This window comes from Jaculus jaculus, unplaced genomic scaffold, assembly GCF_020740685.1.
Source record: "Jaculus jaculus isolate mJacJac1 unplaced genomic scaffold, mJacJac1.mat.Y.cur mat_scaffold_37_1_1805170_arrow_ctg1, whole genome shotgun sequence".
In the NCBI taxonomy this organism is placed as follows: domain Eukaryota; kingdom Metazoa; phylum Chordata; class Mammalia; order Rodentia; family Dipodidae; genus Jaculus; species Jaculus jaculus.
This window is the reverse complement of record NW_025423493.1, coordinates 1,562,878-1,576,092: the sequence shown is the minus strand read 5'-3', so window position 1 is coordinate 1,576,092 and position 13,215 is coordinate 1,562,878. Positions and strand designations below refer to the sequence as shown.

The following is a 13,215-nucleotide window of genomic DNA, read 5'->3' as shown; positions in this document are numbered from 1 at the left end:
TCCAGGGAAAGAATAAACAGAGAGGCATCTGGATTAAATGAGGTCATAGAAGGAATGGATCTAACAGATATATACAGGACATTTCATCCAAAGGCTGCAGAATATACATCCTTATCAGCAGTACATGGAACATTCTCTAAAATAGACCATATATTAGGACACAAAGCAAATCTTAACAAATTCAGGAAAATTGAAATAATTCCTTGCATTCTATCTGACCACAATGGAATTAAACTACAAATCAGTAGCAAGAAAGACTATAGAGCATAAACAAAATCATGGAAACTAAACAATACACTGCTAAATGATGAGTGCGTCAATGAATAAATCAAAAAGAAAATCAAAAAATTTATAGAGTCAAATGATAATGAGAACACAACATACCAAAATCTCTGGGACACAATGAAGGCAGTTCTAAGAGGTAAATTTATAGCCTTAAGTGCCTATATTAAGAAATTAGAAAGGTTGCAAGTAAACGACCTAATGCTTCGCCTTAAAGCCTTGGAAAAAGAAGAACAAGGCAAACCAAAAAGTAGTAGACGGGAAGAAATAATAAAGATTAGGGCAGAAATTAATGAAATAGAAACAAAAAGAACAATCCAAAGAATTAATGAAACAAAGAGTTGGTTCTTTGAAAGGATAAACAAGATTGATAAACCCTTAGCAAATCTGACCAAAAGAAAGAGAGAAGAGACACAAATTAATAAAATCAGAGATGAACAAAGTAACATCACAACAGATTCCAGAGAAATTCAAAAAATCATAGGGACATACTATAAAAGCATATACTCCACAAAGTATGAAAATCTGAAAGAAATGGATGATTTCCTTGATCTATATGACCTACCTAAATTAAATAAAAATTAGATTAATCACTTAAATAGACCTATAACAAACATGGAGATCCGAACAGTTATCAATAATCTCCCAACTAAAAAAAGCCCAGGCCCGGATGGATTAACTGCTGAATTTTACCAGACTTTTAAGGAAGAGCTAACACCATTGCTTCTTAAGCTTTTCCAGGAAATAGAAAAAGAAGGAATTCTACCAAACTCCTTCTATGAGGCCAGCATCACCCTGATACCAAAACCAGGCAAAGATAGAACAAAAAAAGAAAATTACAGACCAATCTCCCTCATGAACATAGATGCAAAAATTCTCAACAAAATATTGGCAAACAGAATACAAGAGTATATCAAAAAGATCATTCATCCTGACCAAGTAGGCTTTATCCCAGAGATGCAGGGATGGTTCAACATACGCAAATCTATAAATGTAATACATTACATAAACATGTTGAAGGACAAAAATCACATGATCATCTCCTTAGAGGCAGAGAAAGCATTTGACAAAATCCAACATCCCTTCATAATAAAAGTCCTACAGAGACTGGGAATAGAAGGAACATATCTCAATATAATAAAGGCTATTTATGACAAGCCTACAGCCAACATATTACTAAATGGGGAAAAACTGGAAGCTTTTCCACTAAAATCAGGAACAAGACAAGGGTGTCCACTGTCCCCACTTTTATTTAATATAGTTTTGGAAGTCTTAGCCATAGCAAATAAGGCAAGAGACACACATAAAAGGGATACAAATTGGAAAGGAAGAAATCAAGTTATCATTATTTGCAGATGACATGATTCTATACATAAAGGACCATAAGGACTCTACTAGCAAGCTGTTAGAGCTGATCAAAACCTACAGCAATGTAGCAGGATACAAAATAAATACACAGAAATCAGTAGCCTTCATATATGCTAACAACAAACACACAGAGGATGAAATCAGAGAATCACTCCCATTCACAATTGCATCAAAAAAAATAAAATACCTTGTAATAAACCTAACCAACGAAGTAAAGAATCTATTCAATGAGAACTTTAAAACACTCAAGCGAGAAATTGCAGAAGACACTAGAAAGTGGAGAAAGATCCCTTGTTCCTGGATTGGAAGAATCAATATCGTGAAAATGGCAATCTTACCTAAAGCAATCTACACATTTAATGCAATCCCTATCAAAATTCCAAAGGCTTTCTTCATGGAAATAGAAAAAACAATCCAAAAATTCATTTGGAATCACAAAAAACCTCGAATATCTAAAATAATACTGAGCAACAAAAAAGAGGCTGGTGGTATCACCATACCTGATTTTAACCTATACTACAGAGCCATAGTAACAAAAACAGCATGGTACTGGCACAAAAACAGACATGTAGATCAGTGGAACAGAATAGAGGACCCAGATGTAAGCCCAAGTAGCTATAGCCACCTGATATTCGATAAAAATGCCAAAAATACTCATTGGGGAAGAGACAGCCTCTTCAGCAAATGGTGTTTTGAAAACTGGATAAATATCTGCAGAAGGATGAAAATAGATTCTTCTCTTTCGCCATGCACAAGAATTAAGTCCAAATGGATTAAAGACCTTAACATCAGACCGGAAACTTTGAAACTGCTAGAGGAAAAAGTAGGGGAAACCCTTCAACATATTGGTCTTGGCAAAGACTTTCTGAATACAACCCCAATTGCTCAGGCAATAAAACCACAGATTAACCACTGGGACCTAATGAAATTACAAAGATTTTGCACCGCAAAGGACACAGTGAAAAAAGCAAAGAGGCAACCTACAGAATGGGAAAAAATCTTCGCCAGCTATATATCTGATAGAGGATTAATATCTAGGATATACAAAGAACTCAAAAAGTTAAATAATAAGGAATCAAACAAGCCAATCAAAAAATGGGCTAAGGAGCTAAATAGAGAGTTCCCAAAGGAAGAAATACGAATGGCTTATAAGCATCTAAAAAAATTTTCTACGTCACTAGTCATCAGGGAAATGCAGATTAAAACTACATTGAGATTCCATCTCACTCCTGTCAGATTGGCCACCATCATGAAAACAAATGATCATAAATGTTGGCGGGGATGTGGAAAAAAAGGAACCCTTCTGCACTGCTGGTGAGAATGCAATCTGGTCCAGCCATTGTGGAAAACAGTGTGGAGGTTCCTAAAGCAGCTAGAGATTGATCTACCATATGACCCAGCTATAGTGCTCCTAGGCATATATCCATCTCATTTCCTTAGAAGTACATGCTCAACCATGTTTATTGCTGATCAATTTATAATAGCTGGGAAATGGAACCAGCTAGATGTCCCTCAACAGATGAGTGGATAATGAAGATGTGGTACATTTATACAATGGAGTTCTACTCAGCGGTAAAGAAAAATGAAGTTATGAAATTTGCAGAAAAATGGATGGACCTGGAAAGTATTATACTAAGTCAGGTAACCCAGGCCCAGAAAGCCAAGCACCACATGTTCTCTCTCATATGTGGATCCTAGCTACAGATGACTGGGCTTCTGTGTGAGAATGAAAATACTTAGTAGCAGAGGCCAGTAAGTTGAAAAGGAGACATAAAGGGTGGAGAAAGGAAGGGAGGAGGATACTTAATAGGTTGATATTGTATATATGTAATTACAATGATTGTAATGGGGAGGTAATATGATGGAGAATGGAATTTCAAACGTGAAAGTGTGGGGGTGGGGAGGGAGGGAATTACCATGGGATATATTTTATAATCATGGAAAATGTTAATAAAAATTAAAAAAAAAATAAGAGAGACTGATTCAGAGGGGGAAGGGATATGATGGAGAGTGGAGTTGCGAAGGGTAATGTGAGAGGAATGGGAATTACCAAGGTTTGTTGTCTATAGTTATAGAATTTGTCAATAAAATATTAAATAAATAAATAAATAAAAGTATGCTCATGAATGCAGAGTGCAAGGTGTCCAGAAGATAGCTTTCCAAAGCCCTTTTAGCACCTCTTCTGTGTTGTTCCTGAGCTTTGCATTAGGTGCCATTGATGTCTAATTTAGTGTTGAGAACTCAGCAGTCACTTTTTATTTTTAAAATATATTTATTTATTTATTATTTATTTATTTATGACAGATAAAGAAATAGAGAGAGAACAAGAGAGAGAGAGAGAATGGGCACACCTGTGCCTCCAGCTGCTGCAAGCAAATTCCAGATGCTAACACTACCTTGTACATCTGGCTTATATGAGTTCTAGGGACTTGAACCTTTGTCTTTTGGTTTACAGGCAAGCCCCTTAACCGCTAAGCCATCTCTCCATCACAGCAGTCACTTTTTCTCAGAACTCTGATGACTTTAGTGCCTCCTCAATAGTCACCAAGAGAGAAATTTGGTAGGTATAACATATTCATTTAGTCACATCACCCTAATAGCTTCCTTCAGGGACTATGTCTTTCCAACCATAAACTTTTTAAATGCTTAATTTAGTTATTTGAAAAAGAGAAAGGCAGACGGATAAACAGAGATAGGTGGGGTGGGGGGAAGCCTGTAGCCACTGCAAAAAAATACTCCCAAAGCAGGAACCACCTAGTGAATCTGGCTTACATTGGTATGGGGAATCAAACCTGAATCCCCAGGCTTCACATGCAAGTGCCTTAACTTCTAACCCTTCTCTCCAGCCCCAAATCATAGATTACTTGAATAGGGTTTTATTACCAGGCATAGATTCACTTTCATGTAGTAAACCTCAAATGGAGTCAGAGAGCAGTCAGTCACAACTCTCTCCAGACCACAAGTCATTTTAATTTGCATTTCCCTGATGGCTAAAATGCATAATACTTTTTTGAAATATTTATTGGCCATCTGTACGTCTTCTTTTGAGAACCCTCTGTTCAATTCCATATACCATTTATATCCCTTGTTTGATTTTGTATTGCTGTGTTTTGAGTTCTTTATATATCATGTTCAAATTTTTAATAGGTGGGCATTTTCATCCATTGTGCATATTCCCTATATTTATTGCATTTAAAAATTTTTATTGACAATTTCCATACAAGTAGACAATATGGTCACAGCTTCCTCTCACAACCCTTTCTTTTCACGTTTCCAAATATCCTGTCTACTGAATTTCTTTTCCTTTCCTACAACTCTCTTCTATTTTAATGCAGTAATTTTTTCCTCTTATTTTTCAGGTCTTATGTAGGCAACATCAACCACTGTGAGGCCATGAATATTATGACCACTTTCATTCCAGAAGACAGCATAGTAGGCAGTTGGCTCTTAAATTCTTTCTGCCATATTTTCTGCAGTGGTCCCTCAGCCTTGGAGGGTATAGTAGATATGTTCCATTTAGTACTGAACACTCCACCGTCAATTCTTCTCAACATGGTGGCAAGATCTGAATCATCCCAGTGGTCTTGAAAGGAAAAGTGTTTCTAACCGAAAGTGAGAGTAGCACTAATATGTGGTCATAAAGGTACATATCTAGAGGGCATATTGGTGGGTAAAATATATCCATTTAACCTGATAACAGTAGTAATTTTCCCTCAAGGGTTTGTGTCCTGCCTAGCAATAGATTTTTATTAAGTTTTCAGTACTAGCCACCAATACTTTCCCTTGGAACAATCTTCAAATCCAATCAGAGAGCACTTCGTTCACCCATAACAGGCATGCCACCATTGCACCAGTTGTACATTTGGCCTGGCTGGCCAGCCATCAAGCTTGCAGAGTACATTGTTGGTTGATAACATCAATGACTTCTCACCAAACAAGGTGCATAGCTCTTTTCAGCATCTAGACAGCTAGTCAACATAGAAAAGGCTTTCAGATCACCTGCAGCTACATTTCTCAATTACCTTCAGCACAGGCATATGGGGTCTTCAGCAGTAGGATCTTGCCATCTAATTCTGGTGGGCAACCAAAGACCTTGGCCATAGTCTTCAGTGTTTGTGGGGGCATCAGGGGCCTCCTTAGTGAAAACCTCACTAGAAATTATCCAACCCTTGGTACTGAAAGTTTTCTAATAATAACCTTTGGCTTTTAAGCACATCATTTGTCTACCTTCACAGGAAACTTCTACCCCATCCAAATTACTCATATTCTCTCTCTCTCTCTTCATATATTTATATGCTAGTGGGGAAGTAGGTTTCTACATGGCTTACTCAAAAACCTTTTAAATTTGTTGAGAGAGAAAGGTGAAAGATAGGCAGGGAGAATGGGTGTGTCAGGGATTCATTCACTGTGAACAAGTTCCAGACACGTGCACCCCCTTGTGGGCATGTGCAGCACTGCACACTTGAGCAACTGCATCTGCCTATGTGGCCCGTGGAGATTCAAACATGAGTTCTTTGGCTTCACAGGCAAATACTTTCACCAATAAGCAATTTCTCCAGCCCTCAAAACATCTAAAAATTTTAATTAAGCCTTCTCCCACCCCTCCTCTCTTCCATCCCATTCCCTGCTCTCTTTTCATATTTTTAATTGAGCTCTTTAATATAAAAATATATTGCGGTGGCCTTGTCCTCCCTCTTTTTCTCCCGTGCGCGGATGCCATTCCGTGGGCCTCGGCCCACAGTGCTGACCCCTAACGCCATGCCTTCAATTAAGTTGCAAAGTTCCGATGGAGAGACATTTGAAGTTGATGTAGAAATTGCCAAGCAGTCTGTGACCATCAAAACCATGTTGGAAGATTTAGGAATGGATGATGAAGGAGATGATGACCCAGTTCCCCTACCAAATGTTAATGCAGCAATACTAAAAAAGGTCAGTCAGTGGTGCACCCACCAAAGAGAAGCGGACTGATGATATCCCTGGGTGGGACCAAAAATTCCTGAAAGTTGACCAAGGAACACTTTTTGAACTTATTCTGGCTGCAAACTACTTAGACATCAAGGGTTTGCTGGATGTTACATGTAAGACTGCTGCCAATATGATTAAGGGGAAGACTCCTGAGGAGATCCGCAAAACCTTCAATATCAAAAATGAGTTTACCAAAGAGGAAGAGGCCCAAGTGCACAAAGAGAACCAGTGGTGTGAAGAGAAATAAAAGGTTGTGCCTGACACTGTAACACTATAAGGATTGTTCCAAATACTACTTGTACTCCTCTGTTTGTGATGTTAGTATTAGACACACAGTAGGGAAATGCAGCAGCAAATCAATTGTATTAGCATAATAGTGTCCTCCTTGCATGTGGAGTCTGAGTACAGATTCCAAGTTAAAGGCAGAGTTCCTTCAAGTGTGAGCAAAAGTTGTCTTTCTTTACTCTCAATAAAACTGAGCTATGGTTTCTCTGGAGAGAGTGGCATCTTGGGCTTCTTCTGTTTTTTGTAAAGCGATTTCTGCCTGGTTTATTGTTCAGTTAACTTCAGTGAACTTTTCAGAGTTGCCTTTGTAAATAAAACAACTTATAAGAGGGGTTTTATAATAGAAAAACTAGGATCTTTATTCAAGAGTTGGAAACTGGAAGCAGGCAACCTGAAGTTAATGCTCTGACTGGAGTTGTTAGGATGTCTCCAGCCTCCTGAGCGAAGCAGAACACTGCTCTTGATTAGCTCGTGTGTAGCTGGGTTCTCTTCATTGAACCTGAGGACTGGGGTTTGGTTTTTCTTTCATTATTATTTTTTGGGGAGTGGATTTTTTTTAAATTTTTAATTACAGCTTTGAATATGTTGCCTAGAGACTTAGTTATTACCCGGTCTGTGGTTTTGTGGGGAAATGTAACTAGACAATTTGCTAGGTTTCAATAAAAAAAAACACTTAATTCATGTGGTATGTCATCCTTTTTATAATCAGTGTTCCCACATGGGGAAAACACACTACTTGCACATAAGCAGTAATTTAATTTTTAACATTAATGTGTGGCAAAACAGAAAACAGCTAGCATGAGCACAAGATGACTTTTCAATAAAAAATAAGTTTTACAGTAAAAAAATCAAATAAAAAAACATATTTCAAAGTGCTTATTTCCCATGAATTATATAATTATGTTCCCTGCACAGTCCCATTTCACTGAGGTCCCTGCTCAGTGAGATTATCAGACATTATTTTGGGGTCATTAATGCACCATTTAGTTTCTGTAGTGAGGAGGCACAATGCCTCAAAAAAAAAAAAAAAAAAACTTTTCCCACCCTGTGGCTCTTACATTCCTTCTGTCCCCTCTTCTGCAATGTTACCTGAGCCGTGGAGGGCTTGATACAAGTCTCCTTTACTGTTAAACTCACAGCAGCCCCTGATTTCCTGTGTTGATGAGTTTTGAGAATCCTCACCATATACACCCATATCCCTGTAGGAGGTTCTGGGCTAGCAGTGAGAACAGCACTCATACTTCATCCACCACTTCCTCTGTAATGTTTCCTGGGCCCTATCAGATGTGATAGAGATGACTCATCTTGTGCTAAGTAATTGGCTTTTTTTTCTTGTCACAATAATAATTCCTGGGTTTCCCTTTTATTTGCTGCCATCTGTAAAAAGGTAAGTTTGAGGTCAGAATGGATCATAGTATATAAGTGTAGGCATTTTGGAGAATTTTGATGGGCATCACCTCTTCTTCTAGCCAAAGTACAGTGGGATCTTCCCTCTAGGGTCTCTGACTTTCCAAGCTATAGGCTCTGACTTGACTCTCAATTCAAATATGAATTTCCTTCCACTGATCTTCCCTCATATCCAGTCAGAGAGCAGTTGATTACCCACATAGCCTGTGTGCCAATGTTACACTAGTGTATACATTACCTTAGCCAGATGATTTTGTAGTTTATAGGATTCATTACTCGTTCACACTATTTAGTGACTTTTATCCATTCATTTCAAGTAACTGTAGCGTATGGTATCTTAAGCAATAGGCCTTTCTGGTGGGTAACCCAAGTGCTTTGGCAATGGTCTGTATTAATTTTGTGGCCTCATGGGCCTCTCTGACTTTTGTTCTTTGTGTTGAGTATTCCCATTTTGGCATTGGTATTTACCAGCAAGAGCCTGTGGTTTTAGGTACTTGTGCCCAACTATCCTTCCCTTTTTTAAAATAACATTCTTTTACTTATCTGAGGAAGGTTTCATCATTAGTTTTGTGGATTTCTCCTCAATCCCTCCTTTACCCATTCACCTCCATGTTTACCCAACACTTTTATTCTTTCCCATTAATTGCCTCCCTAGTAATACCATCCTTTGTTCCCTCCCTGCTTTTTCTCTTTAGAAACTTCATTCTAGCTTCCTTACCAGTATTACTGAAGCTTACTAGAAGTTCTAAATAAACCAAACTTCCATGTTGGGATCTGCATATAAGCAAGAACATGGGGCATATTTCTTTCTAAGCCTATATAACCTCACTTAGTAGAACTTTTTCAAGATCCTTGTATTTTATTGCCAATATCATAATTTATTTTTTCTTACCACTGAGTAAAACTCTATGGTGTATATGTACCACATCTTCATTTTCTAATCATCAGCTGATCGGCATCTGGGTTGATTCTATTTCCTAAATGTTATGTCTAGAGTAGCAAATAACGTGGTTAAACAGGTGTCTCTATGGGAAAGACTATAGTATTTTGGCTATGTGTCCATAAGTTATATAACTAGGTCAAACAGTAGATATATTTTGATTTTTAGAAATGTCCATACAGATTTTCCTAGTTTGTGAAGAATTTTGCACTCCTACCAACAGTGGATGAGGGTTCCTCATTTCCTCCACCATATCCAGCATTTACTGATATTTGGAAGCCTTTAAGATGTGTTATTTCTTCCTTTTTTCTTCCTCTCTCCCTCCCTTCATTCCTTCCTTTCTTCCTTCTTTTTTTCCTCCCTGCCTTCCTTTCTCTCTCTCTTTCCCTCCCTTTTCCTTCCTTCTTTTCTTCATTCCTTCCTTCCTTCTTTCCCCCCCCTCTCTTTTTTTATGTAGAGTCTTGAATTATCCCAGGCTATCTGTAATTAACTATGTAATCTCAGGGTGGCCCCAAACTCCTGGCAGTCCTCCTACCTCTGCCTTTTGAGTTCTGGGTTTAAATGTGTGAGCCACCATACTCAGCTTCATTCTAAGTTTTTCCTTCAATATATCAATTTCTTTATTAACTCCATTTTCATTTCTTGGTTTGACTTTCATCATTTTACTTCAAATTCATTCCTGCATGTGATCATGTCCTTTGTGAGTTCATTTTCTTTTTATTCCCATTCATTAAGTTCTTTTACTTGATATTCATTTTATTCAGTCTTTTATTCAGGTCTTCTTGATCGTGTTCCATTTTACTCAGCTGTCTGTTGAGGTGTATTTGCTGTTCCTCTTTCATTTCATTCATCCATTTGTTCATGGCTTCAGTAAACTTGTTAAGTATGCTTTTGGTAAATGCCCTTTTGTATACTTTGGAGTTTTTTCTAAGTAGTTATTGAATTTTTTGTTTTACTTTTTTATTTGATTGGGGGTGGGGTGGAGAGATGGGCATACCAGAGCCTCCTGCCACTGGAAACATACTCTACAGGTATACACCACTTTGTCCATGTGGTGCATATGGGTCCTAGTGAATTGAAGCTGGGTCCTTAGGTTTCACAGACAAGTGCTTTAACTGCTAAGCCACTTTGCCAGCTCATCTAACTAGGTTTTACTGGAGTATTCCACTGTGGGACTAGGCATTCTTGTTGGATATATCTTGCCTTGGTTTCTTGTGTCATTTGTTTTGCATTGGGGATTGCCCATCTACAGATAGTTCTTTGTCTTGCTGACAATGCAGCAACAACTCCTCTTGCAGAGCTCATGTTGCATGGCTTGGTGTATCTTGATTCAGGTGATTGTGGGCTGGTGGTCAGTCCACATATCTGAGCTGGCTAACTGGAATGTGTATTCACCTGGAATATGTAGTCTTCATGCAGATCTAGACTGGGGAAAGTGGCTGGCTTTGGATTCCCAACACAGGGCAAAGCTCTTGTGCAGGCCAGAGCATGAAGTCAGTGCCTCATGGGCCTGAGTCCCTGTCTCCGTGTGCACAGGTTGAGGTTGTACACATGAGACTGAGTGTGTGCATAAGGGGTGTGGTGCACTTACCTGGAGGCTGGGTCACCTTGTCAGTGCCAGGGGCTGGTATGCAGTCAGCTCCATCGTCCCTACTAAGAGTGGCACAGGATTGCTGGCATGGAGTGAGATCAGTGCCAAATTTGACTGATTGCAAATCTGAGTGTATGTGGGCCAGTGTTTTATCCCAGGGACTAAATGCACACAGGCAGGGAGCAGGGGAGCACCCGCCTGGTCTCTGAGTGGCCTCCTTAGCTTTATGTTTGTTTGTTTGGTTTAGATAGTGAGTCAATGTATCCCAAGCTGTCCTGTAACTCACTCTGTCTGCTAGGCTGGGCTCAAACAGTGATTCTCCTGCCTCAGCCTGCATACTACTGGGTTTAAAGGTGTGAGCCTGATGCCTGGCTAATAACTGATCTTACCTCCTTCTTTCCAGGACATGAGTTACTTTCCCTGCTTAAAACTGTGGAGCACTTCACACCTGACATTTCAGAGGCTGTCTCTGCAAGCAGATGGAGTGATTGGGAGCAGAGAGTGGATTGGCTGAGGGGCATTTCCACAAGAGGTAAGGCACACATATCATATGCACACAGTGAAGAAAGCAGGGGTCCCTGTGAACCCCACACTCCACACTTCAGAGGTTTCTGTCTTCAGAAACAAAAGCAGGAGCCCATGTGCTTACCAACTGTCAGGGACCTTCAGCACCACTTGTTTCCCTAGAGAGGGAGACTGAGAGTCTGAGGCCTAGCCTCACCCCCAAGCAGAAGACAGAATGACACTTGAGAATATGACCTAAGGACAATTTAATTGTTCCTCACAGGTAAGTACTCTGGATGAACATGGTGCCCAGTGCTGGTGAGGCCACACTCCACCCTTGCCATCTGTCTTCCAGAACCTTCCCCCTGTGTGTCCAGCACAAAGTTTTTCTGTGGAGCAGGTCTCCAGCAACAGAACATTTCCAGTTGGAATGGTTGTAGAGGTCACCTGAGTCCTGATGATCTGGACTGTTCTTGCATAGACTAAGACCAGTGGTAAATTTTGTAAACCTAAGACCACTAAGTATAAGCTTTTCAGGTCCTGTTGATCCATATCTTTGTGAGTCCTTGGCCATGTAAGTCTCCCAGAGCTCTGCAGAGGAATCAGCTTCAGTAGAATACAATTTGAATTCATATAATCATTAATAATGGTCAACATCTTTGTTTCATTTTGCATTTTTGAGGGTGTGTTTTGAGGTTAATTATGTGATTGTTTAGTGATCATAGGTTTTCTTTCCCTGAGTGCCATTGGCCCTTTCCCATCATTTGCATTTCCTGGATTGTTTTGATTTTTTGTGGTTGTTCTTTGTAGATGTTAAGTCTGTGAGTTGCAGATAACTTCTCCAAGAGAGTTTGGGAGATTCCTTTGGGGAATATTGGTCTATGCATGTCCCAAAATTGCTATAGCTTTGTAATTATGTTGGGTGAATGGGAGATCAATTCTACTTGCCACTTTAGAGGTGTTTTATCCTTGTTTTTTTTTTTTTTAACTGCCTACCCTGCTTCTGCTTTACACCCTGCCTTCCTTTGGCCTGGCGAGGCATGGCCTTATCCACTGCTTACATGGCCGTGCCCTAACCTTGATCCCCTCATGTTTCACCTAGCCTTGTCTTCCTCTAGGTCTGCATTTTCAACCCTCTTGCCTTCTTCCTGGCTTTGTCTTCACTTACATGGGGTAGCCTTCCACCTTTCTTGGCCTTGCCTCCCCCTTTTTGTCTTTCTGATGAAGCTGAAGTTCAGATTGCATCCAGGTATTCATCAGTGCTGGAGAATTGAACCTAGGCAGCAGATTTTGCAAGCAAGTGCATTTCATTTCCCCAGCCTCTGTTTGTTTTAAGCAGGGTCTTATTCTGTAAGCCAAGTTGACATGTAACTCATGGTGTAGGCTAGGCTACTCTCACAACTGCAGGAATATTCACAGCCCAGGCTCCGGTGTCATGGATTTACAAGCTTGATCTATCATGCCCCGTTACTCTATTTCTTTTGGTCCTTTGTGTGTAAGAAGATAATCTTGACATTGTCACTTGATGTAAAAATTATTTTGTTATCTTCTCTGCCTCTTGGAGGCATGTAGAAATGCCCACCATCATTTTTGGTTGTGACAACTTGCTGGGTGAGTCTCTAGGTTGTGCCCTGTAAGAAGTCAGGATGCCCCAATTCTACTGTATTCTGTGCAGGTCAGTGAAGAACATAGTATTGTGGAAACTTACATGCCATTACTAATGTGACAGAGAAGGGCCAATAGAAACTTAAAAAGCAACTTGTGTGGGTTAGAGGGAAAAAAAATAACTAATGGAAATTTGTTAGAAATTTGGTTGAATATCTGAATATTTGCACATTTTTAAACATGTTAGTTGCATGTAGTAAAAGACTCA

At 39.4% G+C, this 13,215-nt stretch overlaps 1 pseudogene; it reads left to right on the top strand.

Moving 5' to 3' along the window:
• Positions 1–6,408: 6,408 nt before the first annotated feature.
• LOC123457351 lies at positions 6,409–6,904 on the top strand (annotated as a pseudogene).
• The last annotated feature ends 6,311 nt before the right edge of the window (positions 6,905–13,215 follow it).